Genomic DNA, 22940 nt, shown 5'->3' on the forward strand with positions numbered 1-22940 from the left:
CAAAGAAAAAATTGTAGGTAGCAATTTTTTTAAGCTATCAACTGAATCTCTGACAGACACCCTCATCTTTGTTGTCAGGTTGAAACATTCTGTTCTTGAACAGAGGAAAAACATTCTTCACACAGTGCTTACGAGTTTCTGAAGTCTTTATTGGTACTCTGCACACCTTCACACCTCCATGAGAAGAAAACAGTAGATTTATATTAGAAATTGTATTGAAAAATGTCTACTTCAAACACACTCAAAGGACTTTCCAGTTGTTTTATTGCTATGCCAGAATACCTTCATGTAACTGAAATAACCTGGACTAAGCAAGGTAGACACTTTTCTAAATTTGTGGGAGGCTACCTTGAAAAAGATGATGGGAAAATAAATAGGCTATATTCTACTGTTGTTATTCATGTTAGAGTTAGAACTTTCACGTACTAAGTTACTACTAAGTAGGAGTAAATATCCAAGCAGCAGTAAAAGATGAGCACCTTCCACATACCTGTAACCAGTAATTTCACACCTACAATTCAAGTAGAAGGTCAATAGGGCCAAATACACAGACATTCACTTTCTATATAAAATGTGTTGAAAAAAATCTAGTAAAAAACACATATTAAATAAAATCTTTAAAATAATAGTAAAGCTAGAGGTAACTTTAAATAGGAAACGCTGATTTGAAAACTTACAGAAGATATTAGTATTTATTAAAATTAATATGAATAATCAAATGTAGTTAAATATATTCAAATGTACCACCCATTGCTGTACCTAAGTTCTGAGTCTTCTTCTTAGTTTTAGACTCTGGGAAGAAGATAGCAATAGCAGGCTTTGCTTCGGTATGTGCCCATATTTCTTACTAAACTACTTGCTGGTATGAGAAGGAATGCTCTAAAGTAAGTACAGATAGTCCTATAAACACACAACCAAACATCACATACACATAGCTAGTCTCCAACACATACATAAAGCACCATTCTTTAAAAAAAAACGAAATCAAATCACTTTTATTTGTTTATTACTATAGACCTGTGTCTGCAACAAAAGAGGAGATATAGTGAGAAGGACTTTAGACCTGAGTTGTCAAGTTTTGATTATCTGAATCTATTGTGTTTGCTAAATAAGAAGAGAACTTTATGTTGCAATTTAATACCATTCAAATCATACTACATTATCTTTGCTTCAAATGTTCTTTTTGCTTAAAGAAAATAAATGATAAATGTATCTGGTTACGGATGTCTGCTGAACTCTTTCTATTTTATCTTTTGGAAGAGAGAAAAACCTAACAGGCTGGGCCTGGGTCCAGTAGTGAAGCATGGAAAGATTGTTCTTGGTGAGCACCTCCATCTGTTCCTAGATCAACCTCTTAATCTTTCCCAGGCCTTTTCTCGTGCCAATGCACTGGATCAAGATAATATTTCAATAACAGGAAGCAGAAATGATTTCAGGAGAGAGAAAGTAGGGCATATTGGTCATTTAAATGTTTAGGAAGTAAAGCTCAAGCAACAGAGAAATTATAAAGTTACTAAAAACCCCATTCCAAGTAATAATAAAAGCAAACGATTCCATATAGCTTATTACTTGCCAGGCAGTATTCCAACTGCTTTACATATATTAATTCATGTAATACTTAGGACTACCCTGTGATAGGGCTCTTATTTTAATCTCCATGGTATAACTGAGAGATAAAGTTAAATAACGAATGAATAGAATGCATGAGAGAATTGAACCCAGGCAGGCTGGACCAGAGCTCTAGTCTTATATTGTGTTTTCTCCCACATTTAAAGGCCTGGTCAGTATCAATGTAAGCATCACAATGAAGGAAAACATGACCACATAAATAATTAACAACAGGGAGGCTAATTTCCTTTTGAGAGGAAAAATTTTAAAACACCTGAAGAATTCAGAGCATAAATAGAAACAAACCCATGTAATCATATAAGTACAGTGCCTGCCACAAAGTTAACACTGTCTGTTGAATCAGTAGTGAAAGAAAAAATAATTGTTGAGACAGTATCTTAGAATGTAGTCACAGTTTTCTCTCTCATCTCCAACAATGATACTCTTACCCTTTAAGAACCAACTTTACAAAGCAGATCTTCAGAGAACTGCACACGTGTATGTCTAGAGACTAGGGTATAGGGCAGCACAGAAACCAGTTCCCAGTAGTTCTTTCCACTTATATCCAATGTGAGAAAGCCTCTTAAATGGTCCATTTTCAAGGCACGATAAATCTAAGCACCTGTAACAAACTGCACGGCTCGTGCTCCTAGAAGGTCATGATAAGTGAACAGAATGTAGAGGAGGGGTCAGCCCATAAAAGGGAAGAGAGTTTCATTATTGGGAAATTGAAACTTAAGTGTGGAAGGGAATGGGGTATAACCTTATAAGGGGGATAATTAAATTTAGGTGACTTCTGGGAAGATTGTAACCCCCTAGTATTTGACCAATGAGGAAGTGGGGGAGGGACTTGCATGCTAGGAAGTAAATTACCTGCTGTGATTCCCCAGGGCGTGGCTGCCTACCAGACACCCGATCTTGCAAGACCACTATTAAGTCTCACTTTTGCTGTTCTTGGTGCCTCTAAGTCCATTCTATGGGCTTGGATGGGTGAGTGAGTTTCTCACATCCATTAATATTCCTACTGTATATAGTAGAACCTGCTATCTATAGATATTTCCCTGGGATCTCTAGATGTCCAGTACTATCTTGTTATATTAGCTTTTCAAAACCATTCAGTCAAGTGTCTACCATACCACTACCATGTGCCCTGTCCTACTCTGGTAATGACAATAGAGTTTTGAATAAAATAGATAGAATTCTACCCTTGCACCTTTTCTTCTACTGGGGAGATACAGACGATTAAAGAAGGAGGGACAGAAGGAAGGAAGAGAGGAAAAGAAGGAAGGAAGGAAGGAAGGAAGGAAGGAAGGAAGGAAGGAAGGAAGGAAGGAAGGAAGGAAGGAAGGAAGGAAGGAAGGAGGGAGGGAGGGAGGGAGGGAGGGAGGGAGGGACGGAGGGAGGGAGGGAGGGAAGGAAGGAAAAGGAGTGGGGAGGGGAGGGGAGGGGAGCAGTGGGGAGAAAGAGATTAAAATTTTGATGCCGGCAAGGTACTATGAATGAGATATTTCAGTTGATAGAGAGTATAAAGTGCTGGGAGCCTGCTTTAGGCAGGCTAGAGACCTTCCCAAAGAGATAATATTGAACTTCAGTCCTGATTTCCAGAGATAGTCATCTAATGATCTTCAAGAAGAGACTTTCAACAAGAAGCAGCACTTGCCAAGGCCTTTTATACTGAGTAATGTTTTTAGATTCCCTGGCATATTTAGAAGACTTGCTCTGATGGGGAATTTCTGACTAATAAGTCCAGTCTTCTTCAGAAGTATTCTAGAAAACTGGCTTTCTCAGCCTCCTCTACATCTAGATACAGCAGGTGGCCAAGACTTCACCAACCCCAGGCAAATGCACTCCAAGCTTTGGCCCAAGTACTCACAATGTATACATGTATCAAAATACCACACAGTACCCCATTAATGTATATTACAATTTGTCAATTAAAAATAAAATTTACAAAAAGAAGTGCTGAAGATAGTGATGATCCTGGGATCATCATTTTGCATCCAGGTTTATGCCTAAATTGTCCAGCTTGGAGGACAGCATTAGTTGCCACGTGGAGTTTCCGCTATACAAGTAGCATTAGTGCTAGTCTCAGTAGCTGCTGGAATTTGGTCCAATTTCTGGCAGCAGCACAAATGGCAACATCAGTTATGATTTTCTCATTATATCAGTTCTCTGGCACACATTTCAGTATTATTTTTCAAGACTTAGATTCAATCCTATTTCTCCAGTTTTTCTGACAATCTGTGAGCCCAACGTCATTTTCTGTTTAATTACCAAGAGTTAGAGTCCACTGCTTATTATTAAAAATCCTCAATGATAGAGGTTGGATGGGTTTCAGGAACAAAATCAATGTCATTGTGGCTCCTGGTTTCTCTCTAGCCAGATTATCCAACCTAGTTCTGTCTTTTCCTATAAATATTTATAATCTGACTTTACATTTTCATTTTTTCTCCTCATTCCCCCAAGACTAGTATCTTCTAAGTGTAATCCAGATAGATGTTAAGAAAACAAAATTTAAGGAAACAAAATTTAAGGAGACCTCCTACCAAATATCTTTCAAGGTTTTTTTTTTTTTTTTTTTTTTAAATTTCCCAGATATGAAAAAAAAAAAAAAAAAAAAACCCTGCATTACCTCTGTACTGGCCTTTGTTGGCCTCATTCTTCCTTAACCCATTTCCTATTTAGAAAAAAAAATGCAGCTCAATGCAGGTGCTCATTCAATTTTACATAAACACACTCTTTGAGGTTGAAGCAAATCTGACCGACTTTCAACGTGAAAATAAAATATAAACACTGTTATTGGGGTTATTTCTGAACAGAACTTGTCTCTAATCCTAATGTAACAGAAATGTATATGGTTATTATTAGAGATAAGAGTATTCTTGGGGCAAATGGGAAATGGGTTAAATTATGCCTTTTATCCATGTTTCCATCTTTGGTAGAAAGAATAGAGGTTCATCAATGTTAATTTCTCTTCTATATACCCTAAGTGACCCAGCTCCTTCTTTTTCTGAAGTGAGGTATTCACCCCCATGAGCCCCTCAACTTACAGGTCCAAGATCTAAAGAGTGGCCTCAAAGCAGCTTCATTCCTCTAAACATTACCTAAACTCAGAAATGTTTGATTTAGTATTTTTTTTTAGAAAAATTAATAAAAATGCATTGTATTCATTTGTTTGAACTACTTGCCATTGATATTTATTCACCACGGAGGAAAATAACAACTATTTTTAGAAATGTATGTACAGAATTAAATTCATTGAATTTTTCATTGGAATGTAATTCTAAATGCAGTTCCATGTTGCTTATCTAGCAAAACCATAGGCTCAAATGTTTAAAAATACTTTGATGGACAGCAACTTTTGGAACTGTGTCAGGGACAGAATTTAGACAGAGAATGACTTTTATAGAATGCTTAAACCAGTTATTTTCAAACTTTTTGGCAGTGACCCACAGTAGAATGCATTTGATTTTACAACTCAGTATAGGCAGAACTTTAAACACGTATATAAATATATAATATAGACACACAGGACACTTAAAAAGGGTTTCATAAATGCATTCTTATGGAATTAATGTGATATTTTCTATTATTTTCATTTAGAAAAATAATTGTCATTGCCTATTACATTTATTCAGAACCCATTAGTGTGGTCATTACCTGCAATCTGAACAAAGCTACTTTAAACTTCGGTTCTGGCATGGTATGTGTTAGGTCTGTTTTCAGACTGGCTAAGAAACCAAATCTTCCCATAATTTCTCTAGGAAACAAAAAGTTTTCCAAGTTCTAAAATCAATTTGCAAACAATTTCCTGAACTCAGTTCATTCATAAATAATGATCTGGCTATGCTTTCTTCAAAATGTCAATTTTTTTAACCAGCACATATTCATAGTTTTACATCATCCATGCTTGGAGAATAACTCAAAACAGAAGCTTTAAACTACTCTGTTCAGTGTCACACTAAGGTTAAATAGTTGTATATGTCTCTGTTCACAAAATGGTTTTTCTGGAGTATAAAAATCAGAGAAAGTAAAATCTAACATCTGTGGATACACTGTAGGAAATAAAGGAACACTGTAGGAAGACATTTTTAGAAGTGATGATTTATTTTCAAATAGCAATTTGAATCACTCTTAATGACATTTTTGCAATAATTTGCACCTATTCTTAGCAGCAAAGGAGTGACAAAGAGAGTTAACAAAACATCTATTCTTATCTAGACAGTATTCTTCAGTAAGTCTGGTGAAATGCTCATTAAAAGTCTCACATGTTTAGAGACCACAGTGCATTAATAGGAATTCAATTAAATACTTACAGCTTTTGTCATTTAAAGTAAGTTAACCAGATGGCATGAAATTCTCCAAAAGAGATTTTAAACAAACAATGTAGATTTAATTAATATGCACCAGTTAACTCATTAAATATATAACAACTAGCTCATTAAACTTAAGGTAAATACTTATTTGAGATGAATTGTCTAATTTTCACATTTATCTTCATTTTGCTTGACTGGTCATGTTATAAATGGTAACTTTTAAAAGCTAAGACATTTTAAAGTACAAATATTTTGTGTTTCTCATAATTCTTTCACCAATGCTAAAAGGGAAACTGACATTATTTTCACAGAAAATGCAGAATTGGATTATTACATAATAACAATAGCAACAACCAAACAATTTTAATTTTTATTTAAACTTAGACATATCAATTCACACGTGCTACTTTAGAAGCAAATAGTAAACCTTTCTCATCCATTGTTAGTACCTTTACATAGATTACACAGTAATACTCTCAGTAAATTTTAAATATCTAACTTTTCCACTTTATGCCTCTGTGTTACTTATATTAAAATGGAGTTTTGTACCTTTGAACAAAGAATTACTATTCTTTATCTAGTGAGATCATCATTCTTGTCCTTTGATTAAAATGACCAGGAAAGGGAGACAGTGTAGGGGAATCCAGGCCTAGCGAGACATATTGCCCAGGGAAGTATGACAAGTTAACAGGAGACACACCTTGTAGCCAGTGTGTTAGATATCCATGAATATAGGCTGCTTGTTTTCACAAGTCTTAAGATTTTAAGTACTTTATATTTTATAGATTCAAACTAATGAAATATTTGCACCCAGTTGCTTTGAAGTGTCTTACAGTTGGGGCTCATTAAAAAAACCAAAACTATATATTAGAGTTACAAAAATCCACTCCATATCTATGGACCTAATCCTTTTCTTAGGACATACCCTAGTAAAGGATTCCTACTATGAGTTTTCCATTTATATTAATTCATCGTACAAGTAAATTCCTATTTTCAGCTTCACAGTGTATATTAAATGATTAATTTCATTTATAACATTTTCTTCTACCCTTCTTAACAGATACATACACACACACACATACATTTTATAATATAAACTTCTTTAAAATAAAAGAAGTGAAAACAACATCATTATAGACAATCCCAGTTCTAAGAGACTTAAAACTAGTTTTTATTCTGAATATAATATCAATCATTAAATAATGCAATTACAAATATATAAATAAAGCATAATATCAAAGCTTTCTACAATTAGATTAAGAGTTGCATTAGGTTTAAGATGCATGGGGTGTCAATAGTAGCATTTGCTAACATTTTGGATAAAAATAATAAACAAAGATTATACATTTTGACACTGCTATTGTAAAGGTTATGTAATCATGTGTTAATTGCATACAACCATCTGCCCATCTTTTCAAGCTTTTTACAGGCAACAATTCTCCAACCCCTAGCTTCCTATGTTGCCCCACCAAAACCCTCCCATTTTTTGATCTATCCAAGACTTTCAATTCTTAGATCCTATCACATTTTCACTGGTATTACCCACCTCTGGTGTCTTCTCTCATCTTCTTAACCAGATTAAAGTTCATGGTCATTATTATACTCACTCTTTATATACATTTTATATTTGTTTATATCACCCTCATTTTCGTATCATCCTGGCAAAAAATAAATAAATAAATACTTAAATCCAGCACTTCTACTTATTACTTGTTCAATACAGACAGTTGAATGTGGCCAGGGTGTGTGAGGATTCAGTCATTGTTTCAGTTCTCTTTGTCTATATTCTCTCACTTGGTCATCTCATCTATGCTTATAAATTAGTACCATTAATATGTCAATAACTTTCAAACTTGTATCTTCATCACAGATCTTTTTGCCTAACTCCACTAAACTCATATAACAATTTCCCAGTTAAGATCTCCACTTTGATGCCTAGTAGATATCAGAAACTTAACATGTCTAAACACTAAGTCATGATTTTTCCCTTATAAACCTACTCTAGTCATAGCTTTTCTTATCTAGACAGACAAAAATTCTATTCTTCCATTGCAGAGGTCACAAACTTTGTAGTCATCTTTGTCTGCACACATCAGAACAATCCATCCGGAAATCATTGTGTCTCATTTTTAAAATATGTTCAGAATCTGACACCCACTCACTCCCTTCCCTGAAACCAAGGTCCCAAATACTATGCTCTCTCATTTTGTGTTAAAATAGTGGCCTTTAACTGAACTCGCTGTTCCTACCTTTTAATCCCTGGAGTTAGCTCTCAACTTCTCTTCTCTAAACCTTTCAATGTTCCCCATTTCACTCTAAGTGAAACCCAAATTCCTTAAAATGGCAACCAATTATATTACTCTTCTAACCTCATTTCCCATTACTCTCTGCTTGTTCATTCTGCTCATTCAGCAGTCTTAGTGGTGGCACATTTCTTGAACATGCAAGCATTATTTCTGATATACTCTTTTCCCTAATATATGCATGGCTAAAGAACTCACCTAGTTTAGGTCTGTGCCCAAATATCATTCCATATTTGCTCAAATGTTACCACATACATTTTGGATGTCTAACATGCTCTGTTTTGCCTTACTTTCAGCTCCATGCAACATATCATATAATTTGTTTATTTGTTGTATTTATTTTTTAGATGAGGTCTCGCTCTATCTCCCAGGCTGGAGAACAGTGGTGTGATCTCAGCTCACTGCAACCTCCACCTCCCTGGTTCAAGTTAATATCTTGCCTCAGCCTCCCAAGTAGCTGGGATTACAGGCAAATACCACCACACCTGGCTAATTTTTGTACTTTTTAGTAGAAATGGGATTTCACCATGTTGGCCTTGAACTCTTGACCTCAAATAAACCATCCGCCTCAGCCTCCCAAATTCCTGGGATTACAGGCGTGGGCCACCGCACCCTGCCTGTTGTATATCGTATTCATTTTCTATGTCCCTCTACCAGAACATCAATTGTATGAAATAAGTTTTTTTCCTTCACTTAGGATAGATTCTTAGCCCTTAAACTATGTATGACATATTGTAGACATTCAGTAAATGTTTGCTTAATGAATAAAGGACTACATGCATATTTTTAAAAAATCAAATACTACAGAAACTGTTAGTAAAAATTTTTAAAGGGAAAACAACATTATCCACCTCTTGCCCCACCCATTTTATTCCTGGTTTCATTTGCAAATACAACTATGTGTTCTTCTAGAAGTTAAAATCATGTCACAAAAAAAACTACCAATAGTAGTATATTTACATATCCATTATAAATGTTATGCATTAGCTACTTATTATAGAAGAAAAGAATTTAATTTTACTTATACTCTCCACAGTTTCAGTTTTTTTCTATATTCTATTTGTTGAATGTTGAAGCATAAATTTTAGAGTTTAAATACAATTTTACATTATATATTTAAATCTCAACTTTTGTCCAATCACATTTCTATAATATATCAAATTACTACTATATAAGATTTCATTTTCGTCACTTCTCCCCTTCCACCACCCAAAGTTCATGAGCTATACTTTTCATTTGACATTGTCAAGGTTATAATATGTACATACTCATTTGCAATCATAAGTATGCCACCTGTGCTTTGCCTGTAAGGTAATTGCAGGCGTTGAAATCGAAGTCTAAAACTTAATAATCCAATGTTTGTTTACAGCAGCATGGCAGTCTAGATACTAGCAAAGATATTCCCCTGGAAGTAAATAGAATCCTTCATTAGGTGTCTTTTTCTACATCGCGCTCAGTCAAAATAAAGTGAATGATTCTTCATTGCCCAAAATGATGTAAGGTAGGAAATTAAAGTGGAATGTTAAAATTGGAAAGCTGGAAGTTATGTAAATAACAAGCCGGCTTTCACCCCCAGATAAGTCTTGCCCGTCACTGGAGTCTTTAGACTTCTCTTTTGATGGCTGCCTGAGGCACAGGGATAAAATTAAGCCTGTAGCCAATATAAAATGAAATGTCTAAACAAGAAATCCCCATATAAAACTAGGTTAAAACAAAAGGTTAAACCCTCAATATCAAGGTACACAAGAACTAATTTTCCTCTGCAGAGGAGTCATCAAACAGACTTGCTTGATTAATGTCATGTGACAATTCTTAAACAGAATCTCACTTGCATATAGATTTGTGCTTAGAAGTTTGCACTAATTGTATGACCATGAAAACCTCAAATCTAACATTAGTATAAAGTATTCACGAGTGATCATTGCTGCAGTGTTGAAAGAAGCCAACTCAAATCCTTTCTGGAAGAACCTACTTTCATCTCTGGTGTCTAGCTAGGATAAGAGGAAAAAGCAGGGAATTGAGATCAGGTAAGATTATTTAGAGCACCTCTACCATACTTACTTACCTGAGTGGTAGGTACATGAGTCCTCACAGAGAGAAACCTTTATACTATGCATAGAAGTTTTACAATATTGTGAATGTATAATTAATTATTTTTAATCAAAACTAATGCATGGCATTTATACTGTTAAGAATAAAATATTAATAAGAGCTAATATTTCTGGAATGTGCCATGTGATCTTCATGTTGTGATAACACTTTTTATGAGGTATCTTATTTTAAAATATCTGACAACAATCTTTTATAATAAGCATACTATTTTACAGATTATAGAGAAATAAAACACTTGCCTAAAGCCACACAAGTAGTTTATGGTAGAGTCAGGATTTTTATCTTTATTATGACTTAGTAAGAATGAGATATGTAATGGAATTATGTTTTCTCCTGCCTGGGTCCAGTGTCAGAATACCTGCTCTATTCAAGAATAATGTTAATGGTGGCGATGTCAAATGAATTATCTTTCCTGAAGCTCTCTTACTTGTTCTAAAACTTTTAGTGGGCTTCAGGTTTTGATTTGTACTTTTCACATTTGATTTCAATTTTCAAGCATTTTACGTGATAAAAATGATTGCCACTAAGGAATTTTAAAAAATACAGAGATTGAAAATGTCTTCAAGGTAAGGTGGGTGCAAAATTTTGGAGTGTAGGCAGGAAAATGGAATGGAAGTGGTGCCTTCTCTTGAGCCCATGTTGCTGTGGGTGTTTTGCTGTTTTTCGTTAGTTTTGTTTCACTTTAGCATTAGTAAGAATATCAATTCTTTATCCACTATTACTGTCTTACTCTCATCTTCTGATTCCAGAATCAGCTAACCTAAATATAGAATTGCTACAAGAAACAGGTGTGTTAGCAAGTTATCTTGGTAATAAAATTGCTTTGGAAAATAACATCACGAATACAATCAGAGTAGGCAATGTTCTTCTGCTCATTATCCCATGTCATGAACTTAATTTTTGTATCATTAGCCTCTTAGTCATCTTTATTTTATTAAGCATATTAATGTCCCACAGCTAAAATGCAATGCCCCTTATCCTTTTTCTGTTATCAAGTAACTCCATAAAATTTAAGTCTCCCACAGTCCTAAAAATGTTTTACTCATATAATTGGGGTCACTTTGCTATGTCATTAAAACATTCTTAGAGGCAAAAGTCATATCAGCAAGAATTCTTTAAGCACCATATTGATATTTGAGGTGTTCAAATAAGCAGAAGCCCTAAACACCTCTTTAGTTCACAATCTGTAAGTATGAAAAGAAGGCATGTTGATATAATATAATACAGTTCCATAGGACAGTAAATCAAAAATCAGTTAGGATTTTAATAAGTCTGGTGGTTTTAAAACTTGTCTGAAGATTCTTAGACACTCTTTATAGCAAAATTAGGAGGTTAATATTCCTTCTCTTCAATGTGATCCAGTTTTAATGACTTCCTTTTAATGAACAGAATGTGGCAGGAGTGACGCTGCATGAGGCTAACTCTTTAGAGGTGGCACATGTATCCTGTTTCTCACTTCCTGCACAGGTACATTTTGAGCCCTGAGCTGCTAGGTAAAAGTGTGGCTACCCTGAAGCCACTGTAATGGAGACATGTGAAGAAACACCTAGAAACAGAAAGCGATGACCAATGAGCAGCAGCTATTCCAAAGGCGACTTGTGTGTGACTTCCTTGCTCAACTCAAGACCTGTGAGTGTATGAGCCTTCAGATAATTCTATTCCAGCTCCAATTCTACTGCAGCATCATGAGATACATTAGGGAGAACCACTGAGCTGAGTTCCATCAAAGTCTAGAACCATGAGAGAGAATAATAAAGTGATTATTGTTGGGTTTTTTTTGGTAATTTGTTCTGCCAAAAGAGATCATCAATTATTCAACTCAGCAACTACAGACACTCAGGAAACAGCATAGTAATTATGGGCAAAACATATCTAGTGTCATAAAGCACAGATAGTTTCAATATAGAAGCCTTATTTCACTTGTTTTCTATATGTTGTAATGATAAACAACATTGATTCAGAATGTCTGATAATTTGAACTTCTGAGAATAATTAGTAATCTATTAACTATATCAATAATACATTTTAGAAGACTTATAATTTAATTATAACACTTCTGCTCTGAAGCATTTTAGGATATTTTGGGTCATTCAAATACATATTGCTGTTACTATACATTTAAAAGGCTCATGTGATTTGTCTCCAATATATATCCAAAGGATGGATAGAGTATACTTGTGTATCTGACTGTAAGGAACAGAAACATATGCTGTAGCGACTCAATTAACAATGCTGCGTTAATAAGAAATCAATGAAATTATTTGTGCACTTCAATTCTTAAAGTATTTCAGCGGTTTGCCAGATGCTATTATATACACTGTCTTATTTAATCCTTACAATAACTCTATGAGACAGGTACTATTATTCCCAATTTGTACTTTAATAAATGAAATCTCAAAGAACTTAAACATTAAACCCAAATTGACATAGGTAGTAAATTACAAACCAATACTCTAAACCAGAGCTCCTGATCCTCAACCCAGCATTCTCTCCAATATATCAAAATCATCTCTCCTAATCCTTTTAAAAAAATTTAGTAGATACGCCAGAAGTTGTTGTTTAAAACAAATACGATGAAGTCTATGATGTTCTGTGTGTGTAATATTTATCTACATAAATATGTATATGTAGTATATGTGTGTAATATACAACATATAGTTCTATAGTCATGCATCCCATAATAATGTTTTGGTCAATGGTGAACCATGTATATGATGGTGGCTCTACAAGATTATAATGGAGTAAAAAAACTTCTATCACCTAGAGACATAATAGGTATCACAATGTTTAGCACAAAGCACTACTCATGTGTTTGTGGTGATGTTTATGTAAACAAATCTACTTATCTGCCAATATATAAAATTGTAGCACATACAAGTATATATAGTACATGTTTTATAATGATAATAAACAACTATGTTACTGGTTTATGTATTTATTGTACTGTACTTTTCAGTGTTATGTTAGAGTGTATTCCTTCTACCAATATAGAAAAAAGTTAACTGTAAAACAGTCTCAGGCTGGTCCTTTAGGAGGTATTCCAGAAGGTTATTATCACAGTAGATGACAGCTCCATGCATGCATGTTATTGTCCCTGAAGACCTTCCAGTGGGACAAGATATGCAGGCAGTAAGCCTTTAAAAGAAACAGTAAAATATAATCAAAAGAAATAATTAAAAGAGGAAGTGATTAAAAAGGGAAAAATAGATGTAGGAAATGAAAAAGAGGAAAAGAGGGTCCTGGAAGTACAATTTGTCCATGCAGACCTGCTCTGTAAACAGCTTGTGACAAGTGGCTTCTATTTCAGAGGATTGATGGCTCAGGGATGGGCTTCTGGGAGCCAAGGGATCTGCCAAAGTTTGCTATCATGACAGAGCTGTTTCTTCTCCACAGCCCAGCAGCTATGTCACCTAAGCAGCTTGCCATAGTCTCTCACAGCTTCAACTGCTATGTCTGAGGCTCCAGGTCCAAGAATCTCCATTTTTACTTAAAAACAAGCTTATGGGGAAAAAGATATAGAGCATTTCTTTATTTTACCAAACCTAAGGACTTTTCAATTTAACTTTTTTAAAAAATACATTTTTATCAGTTTTTTCAGACAAAGTCTCATTTTGTCTTCCAGGTTGTGGCACAGTGCAGCCTAGAACTCTCAGGTTCAAGGGATCTTCCTGCCTCAGTTTCCTCCACAACACCCCATTCCCCAACACACACCTATACCCAGTGGCTGGCACTGTAGGCATAGCCACCATGCCCCCGCTGCTAATTTTTTTTTTTTTTAATCTAGCTGTGTTGCCCAGGCTGGTCTGAAACTCCTGGTTTAAGCAGTCCTCCCACCTCTGCCTCCCAAAGTGCTGGTATTACAAGCATGAGCCTCCCCACCCAGTCAAAAATTTAACTTTCAAGAAAGATGTTCTCAGCCACTGATTTAAAATATCCTATAGTGAGAGAAGAGTTATTTCACAGTATACTTAAAATAATTTCATTTTAAATCAGAAACCTCAGTATATTCTGAGCTGACTGAACATGTTTACTTTTTTCTAGTTGTTTGTTTATGTAATTCGATGTACTGCATGTCTTAATTAGTTTAGTTTAATTTGTCAATTTATCAATTTCAGAAAGAAAAACAATAATAGAATTTAATGATCATGGTTTCCTGCTTGAGGAAAAGCCAATCAATTTTATCTGTGCAAGACAACTGCCTTTCAAAAGTCTCTCTTCACTCAAAAGTTACTTCAATCAGTTGGGAACAAGAGTATTCTATTAGGTTAAACCAATCCCTGTAAGCAGCAATAAATCAGTAGGAAATATCAACAATTTTGTCAGAGCTATTAAGAAACAGAAGGCAACCCAACATTCAAGATAATTGATTACTTTGTTAAATATTATGTCTAAAACAGGTTAGGAGACAATGACTTTGGTGGAAAGTTGCAAACAAAATGGTTGCACGGTCTTTTAGATAAAGGCTTAGAAGCAAATACTTGGGTCAACTGAGAGCAATAAACCCACACATTGGCATACAGTAATCTCTACACTGTGGAAACCACCAGTGCCAAATATGGGAAGGAAAGAGTAGCAATCAGAGGAGAGTATTATGGACTGGAAGGAAGGAGAAGCAGAACTCAGAGAAGAAAAGCATCCATTCTCTTTATGGATCATCCTTAGGCCAAACACATAAAACTGTCCTTGCTATTAAGATGTTTCTATGTCTACCCTTTAATTGTCCATACTACATAAAGTCAAAAACCCACTCTAAAATTTAAGACACTATTCTTTAATCTCTCTCATATTTTGCCTGTATCTAGCATATACTTGTGGCTCAGTAAATAATTGCTTAGTTAATTCAAAAAATGAATCAGTCTATGTAAGATCTTCCTTGCAAAGAGATAAAGGAGTTATGTTTTGCTGTGTCCTTTGCTCCAGTTGAAAAAAGAGTGGGGAAAGTGAACACGAGATAACTTTTCAGATACCATTCTGAGGACGCTGAATCCAAAACTCTGAGTACCCAAGGTATATAAAAATATATCTCCTCCCTACTACCAGAAAGTTTCCTAATTAGAGAAATGTGTGGAGGTTTAAGTAGATTCAGAGTGTGAATAAATTTTGTAAGTCTTCTGATTTTGCAAAAGTTCTCACATATACATATCTATATACACACCCATACATGTATGCATACAGTCTTGCACACATTAGCTGAATTATAAATTAATTCAAAATTTTAAATTAAATGTATTTTAATTTTGATATAATTGAAGTAATACTTAACGCATGCAATTTTATAAGAAACACTCATCAAATCATCATAATTAAGAAAATGAACATATCTATTTTACCAAAATGTTTTCTGCTACCTTTTTATATTCCCTGCCTATTGCCCCTGTCTTCTTTTCATCTCAAACAACACTTGGTTTCTGTCACATAGATTAATTTGTATTTTTGAATGTTATGTGAATATTATCATGTAGCATATACAAGCATACCCCATTTTTATTGCACTTTATTGTGATTCATCGATACTGTGTTTTCACAAATTGAACGTTTGTAGCAAGCCCATGTGTCAAGCAAGTGTATCAGCACTATTTTCCAACAGCATGTGCTCACTTCTTGCCTCTGTGTGTCATATTTTGGTAATTCTTACAATATTTCAAACTTTTTATATTATTATACCTGTTTTGGTGATCTTTGATCAGTAATATTTGATGTTACCATTGTAATTGATTTAGGACACCACAAACCGTGCCCATATAAGACAGCAAACATAATCAATGAATGTTGTGTGTGTTCTGACTGCTCCATTGACCAGCTGTTCTCTTACCTCTCTCCCTCTCCTCAGGCCTTCCTATTCCTTGAGACACAACAGTATCGAAATGAGGCCAATTAATAACCTTACAATGGCCTGCCTCTAAGGATTCAAATGAAAGGAGGAGTCGTACCTCTTGTGCTTCAAATCAACAGCCAGAAAAAAATGATTAAGGTTAGTGAGGAAGACGTGTTTTAACCTAAGATAGGCTGAAAGCAAGGCCCCTTGCATCAAACTCTTAAGGAAGGTGTGAATGCAAAGGAGAAGTTCTTGAAGAAAATTAAAATCCTACTCCAGGAAACACACAAATAATAGAAAGTGAAACAGCCTTGCTGCTGCTGTGGAGTAAGTTTGAGTGGTCTGGATAGATTAAACCAGCCACAGCATTTTCTTAAACCGAAGCCTAATCCAAATCAGTGCCTTCAAGTCTGCAAAGGATGAGAGAGGTGAAAAAGCTGCAGAAGAAAAATTGGAATCTAGCAGAGATTCATTCATGAGGCTTATGGGAAAAAAGCCATCTTTATAACATAAAAATACAAGGTGAAGCAGCAAGTGCTGAAGGAGAAGCTGTAGCGAGTTAACTAGAAGATTGACCTAAGATAATTGATGAATATGGCTACACTAAACCACAGATTTTCAGTGTACATGAAACAGCTTTCTATTGGAAGAAGATGCCTTCTAGGACTTTAATAGCTAGAGAGGAGAAGTCAATGCCTGGCTTCAAAGATTCAAAGAACAGGCTGACTCTCTTGTTAGGCGCTAATGTAGCTGGTGACTTTAAATTGAAGCCAGTGCTTATTTGTCATTCCAAAAATTCTAGGGTCTTTAAGAATTATGCCAGATCTTCTCTACCTCTACTCTATAAATAAAGCAACAAAGCCTGAATGGCAGCACATTTGTTCACAGCATGATTTACTGAGTATTCTAAGCCCACTGTTGAGACCTACTGTTCAGAACAAAAGATTCCTTTAAAAATATTACGGTTTATTGACAATGCACTTGGTAACCCAAGAGCTCTGATGGAGATATACAAAGAGATTAACGCTGTTCTCATGGCATATTAGCAAATTTTCCATTCTTCAGCCCATGGATCAAGGAGTAATTTTGACTTTCAAATCTTATTATTTAAGATATACTTTCATTAAGGTTATCATTAACATAGTAATTCCTCTAATGAATCTGGGAAAAGTAAACAGAAAACCTGAAAAATGTTCATCATTCTAGAAAGGATTCAACATTCATAATCCATGGAATGAGGTCGACATATTAACAGGAATTTGAAAGAAGTCAATTCCAATCCTCCTGCCAACTTTGAGGGATTAAAGACCTCAGTGGAGGAGGTAACTGCAGATGTGGTGGAAGTAGCAAGAGATCTAGAATTAGAAGTGGAGCCTGAAATGTGACTGAATTGCTGCAATCTCATGATCAAACCTTAACCAATGAGGAGTTACTTATATATGAATAAAGAAAATGGTTTCTTGAGACAAGATCTATTCCATCTACTTCTGATGAACATACTGTGAACATCGTTGAAATGACAAAAAAAAGGCTTGAGAATATTACCTAAAGTTAGTTGAGAAATCAGTGGAAATATTTGAGAAGACTGACTCCAATTTTGAAAGAAGTTCTACTGAAAGTACAATGTCATCAAGCAGCATCATATACTACAGAGAAATCTTTTGTGAAAGAAAGAGTCAATCAATGTGACAAACTTTGTTGTTATAGTATTACTCTTTTAATAATTGCCACAGTCACTCCAACCTTTAGCAATCACCACCCTGATCATCAGCAGCCATCAACATGAAGTCAAGACCTTCCACCATCACAATGATTATGACTTACTTAAGGCTCAGATGACCATTAGCATTTTAAGACTAAAATATTTTAATTATGTACCTAGTTTTTATGAACATATTGCTATTGTGCATAGATTACAGTATAGTGTAAATGTACCTTTTATAAGCAGTAGAAAACCAAACATGTGTATGACTTGCTTTATTGTGATACTCACTTTATTACAGTGGTTTGGAACCAAACCTGAAATATCACCAAGGTATATCCGTATTCTGTAATCCTTATTATATCTTATATCAGGAAAATAATTTTGAGATTTATTCATGCTGTCATGAGCATCAATAATAGTTTATTTCTTTATCTTGTTAGTATTTAATTGTATATATATACTATGACTTGTTTATTCACTTACCTGTTGGTAAAATTTGGGTTCTTTCTAGTTTTGAGTTTTCAGTAATAAAGCTCCTATGAATAAATATTCATTTACAAGTTTTTGTATGGGCATATGCTTTAATTTCTTTTGGGCAAATGCCTAGGAATGGAATGGTTATGTCATAGGGTCGATATATGAATAACTTTAGAAGAAACTATTAAGCTGGGTTTTTTCATTTTATATTCCAGTCAGCAGTGTATTAAAGTTCCAGGAGATCCTTACTGACACTCAGTGTGATTAGTATTTTTAATTTTAAAAATTCTATTGGTGTGGTGTGTACTAGTATTTAATTATAAGTTTAATTTGCATTTCTCTAATGATTAATGATGCCAAATGTTTTCTCATTTGCTTATTTGCTATCCATAATTTTTTGTTCCTGAAGTGTCTATTAAATTTTTGTGTACTTTTATCGGATTGTGTTTTCTAATTGAGTTTAATGTTTTAAATAGTTTACGTGGGAGTCTTTTATCAGATATGTGATTTTCAAATACTTTTCCCCAGTCTATGATTTGTCTTCACATTCTCCTAACAATTTATTTTATGTAGCAGAGGCTCTTAATTTTGACAAAATGTATTATATCAATACCTAATTTTAAAAATCTAAGGTATTCAGTTTATATTTTCTAACTAAATTATAAAAAGACTTTAGGATTTGTTAAAGCCAGTCATTATACTTTCCAAATCCATAGTATTTTTGTTTAATATTCTAGTTCTAACTTGGATTTTAAATTACTTTTGTTTTAAAGTATAACTATAGCCACCTGACCCTAGAGAACAGACTCTGATACTCGAAGAATCATGCAAGAGGCTTACTAGGAGTCACTTTTGAAAATAACTCCTTTTAGAGAGCAAGAGAACAGGATTGAGCAGAGGGAGGCAGTGAACTCTCATGAAATTGCTAGTCACATTGTCGTTAGCTAGTCACTTAGCTAGCTCTGAATATGGCATAGCTTTTAGACATAGCCCCAACAGAGGCAAATGGGTCAAGTCTTATCTCCCTATAACAACCAGTCGTTGGATGCAGGCTTCTCCTGGGAAAAGGGTATAACCTTGAGCAAGACAGCTTTTTTTCATCAGCAACCATCACTCTCAGCCATTGGAGGATGAGTGATTAGGAAGATTCAGGCAATGCACCCATAGCATCCACTTGAGGCCTCTCTACTCAGGACCACTTATTTTAAATAAATAGTAAGTTTTATCTGCAAAAACCTCCTCTAAGACCAGTCCACTGCAACTTGTCTCAAGGCCACAACTGATACTCATCATCTTCTTCCTACATTATCTACTCTAAAGTCCCTTCCCCCTTAGCTAGGATTTCTGCTGCTCTAGGAATCTTAGCATGAAATAACCCAGACACTTAAGAGTGAGGATTCTGAATCTGTGGTCAGCATGCTCTTCCCAGGCCATCACTACTGTATCTATTCATTTATTGTCATGGTTAGGAAAGGGCCAAGGGACTCTCTAGTGTATCCACCAACCAAATAACTGTTGACTGAATGCATTTTTTTCCTGTCACAAGGAGGTAAGAGTCCTAAACCCTCCTGATAGTCAGGGTCAATGACCATGCTTGCTGAACTTTTGAAATAGGAAGACTGAAGTGACAGTCACACTTTAAATTATAGCAGCCACCATTTAAAGAAGACTCTGTTTCTCCTGGCAGAAGAATTCCCTTTCTGGAAAACAGAAACTTTAGACCAGCAGAGCCTAGAGTGGCAGAGAGAGAATTCAAACATTCTCCAAATGTGTCACTAGGAATGATTGCAAATGAGTCTATTCCTTTTGCTACCAAACCCATGTATTTTATATATTGCCTAAGGAACCATATAGTGATTATATATTTCGGGTATATCCTATGTCCTGGAGGATAGTGTCTCATTTTCATAGAATATCATGTTCAGGTTAATGACTCAGCTGAGTCTTCAAAATATGGCTCCTTCATTCTTCCAGGTTGTCTTCTTCAAGTCGTGTGCTATGGGATAGAGACAGTAATTGTTATGGTAATGTATTCATTCCTGTGGGTCCTTTGTTTTAAAATGAGTCTTTTGGTCTCTGGATGCTCTTCAGAAGTGGTCCTGTGCTAAGGTCCTGTGCACAGTGAAGACTGACTCATACCTGTAATTTGAGTTGATTAAAGATTAATTACTTCCTTTTCCATAATGAAATGGATCCAAAGTAATTTAACCTCCAAAATGTGGCTAATTGGTCTCCTTGATGGATGATATTGTACCTGTACCTGAAGATCAACATTTGTCTCCATTGTGGGTATGCACTACATTTTGCAAAACCAGTAGTTAGATTGGTCTTAGTGACTAAAAGCCATCTATGTTGGACTCATGCATAGCCTCCATGTTTTTTAGAATGGTTACTTCACTCATTAGTCCATGTGTCTACACTAAAATTATTAATGATAAAAGCTGGATGATTTGGCCTTCTTGTGCCCTTGGGGTCTTTATTTATTTATAGCAGTGTAATTTAAATTCTTGCTCAGTCCTGGCAGGACCACTTTCATATTATAAGGGATAGCTTCCAGGTCTTCTATGTTTAAGATTTAATGGATCTGACAGAATCTCGCATCATAAGCATTTCTGGTTATATGGTCATTTGATATTCTTCAGCAAGGTGTTCTGTCTGTAGAAGGACACGAATAGTATACCAGGAGCTGTTTTTTTGAATTATGTGTAATTTTGTTACAGTTGAAAGGACCTTGCCACCATCTTTTTCAGTAGAATAAGCTGCCTGTTGTGTCTGATTCTTGGGCATCTAATTATCTTTATGTACTGAATATTGTTTTAAACGTACTGAGCTAATATTCTTAGGCCAAAGATGATGCTAAGAAATGCCTACATTTGCATAGATCTGGGGTACTTCAGGATTATTCTGTTCAAATTTTAGGAATTGTGATCAATAAGTTAAAAAGTGGTATTTAAACTGCAGACATGGATGTTCTGCATAAGTATGGCCTTAATCTTACTCAAGGTATACCTTTCATGGTCCACAACTATGATTTAATAAAGTCTCTTACATTTTACATACCACTCCTCAACACACACACACACACACACACACACACACACACACACACACAAACATTCCAGCCTTTTAGCAACTTTATCTGTTAATATCAAATGCTAACAAGACAGAAGTGTCTCAGAAACTCTAGTAATCATTTCACTTTATATGTACATTAAAACATCATGTTGCATACTCTATCTTCTATCTATCATCTATCTATTATCTATCTATCTATCTATCTCTCTCTCTCTGTCATCCTGTCTATCTATATTTAAGTTCTAAATGCCTACGTCACATCTTTGCATTTCTGTCCTCTTCCTAATCATAGCCGGTTAATTCTCATTATTGTGTTAGACCTTTATGCTTTTATAGAAGTTTTCTAAACTATATTTTGACAAGATTCTTCTTTTCTTTTGTCTTCAGTTAAGATAGTTGATCTGAATTACCAAGACTTATTAATAGAAGCAAAAGCATTGCCCCTTGTTTTCAAATTCTCAAAAACTTTTCTTACCATTGTTATCATTATCATTCCTCTACTATACTCTCTCTGGAATTTCTGTTAATAGTATGTATGACATTTTTATTGTATTTTCCATTTGTAAACTTTCATCCTAATTTATTTTTTTTTAATCATTTCTTCAACTCTGCCTTCCAGTTTACCAGTTCTTTTTCAGCTCTGCCTAATCTGTAGTTTAAAATCCGTTGAGTATTTTTCAAAGTCAGATGGCTAAATTTTATTACTGTAGTTCTACTTTTACCAACATACACAATATAATTCTCCTTTTACTGCTATTGCTATATCTTCCTTCACCTCATTAACCATTTAAATGTGCATAATTTATAGTATCTTTTCATTTGTGTTATTGTGTGATATAATTTTTCTTTGATTGTATCTGCTGAATTACTCTTGAGATTGTATTTTGTAGTGGCACTTCAACAATTTTACTGTCGGTTTATGTTCATTGGCAATTATGCCCCCCTCCTTGGGAATTACATGATTCAAGAATGTATGTCTTTATTAATTTCTTCAACAAATATTTGTTTTGTTACTGTTATGTGTTAAGAACTCTGATATCTCCTGGGGATAGTGCACAGAATAGAAAAACAAAAACAAAAACAAAAACACTGAACTGCTGGGGTTGTAGAAGTGCACGTAACCAAACAAAACCCCCCAAAATTTTGTGCTTGCCTTTTACACTTCTTCAAGTATTTCATTGATCCTGGATAAGATTTCAGGCTTTTTCATTGGCTTCATGTATTTTATTCTTGATGATAGTTTAAATTTTTATCTCACCTTATGCATGGTGTGAGATTTCTGTAATGTTTGTGTCATTCAGTCTTTCAGCAATTTCAAAACAGAAAGTTTAAAGTTTAAAAAGCAGACCATTTTAGACACCTAACTAAGCAAATGTTTTTATGTCTTCTCTGAAAATTAAATTTTCACCTTTAATTTTATACTCTAATTCTACCTCTGTTCTCTAAAGCAACATAATATAAACATTCTTCATGACACTTAGAGGACATTGAATACATTATTAACTTTTCTATTTAATCATTTTCCCGTT

This window comes from Macaca mulatta, chromosome 13 (assembly GCF_049350105.2).
Source record: "Macaca mulatta isolate MMU2019108-1 chromosome 13, T2T-MMU8v2.0, whole genome shotgun sequence".
Classification (NCBI taxonomy): Eukaryota; Metazoa; Chordata; class Mammalia; order Primates; family Cercopithecidae; genus Macaca; species Macaca mulatta.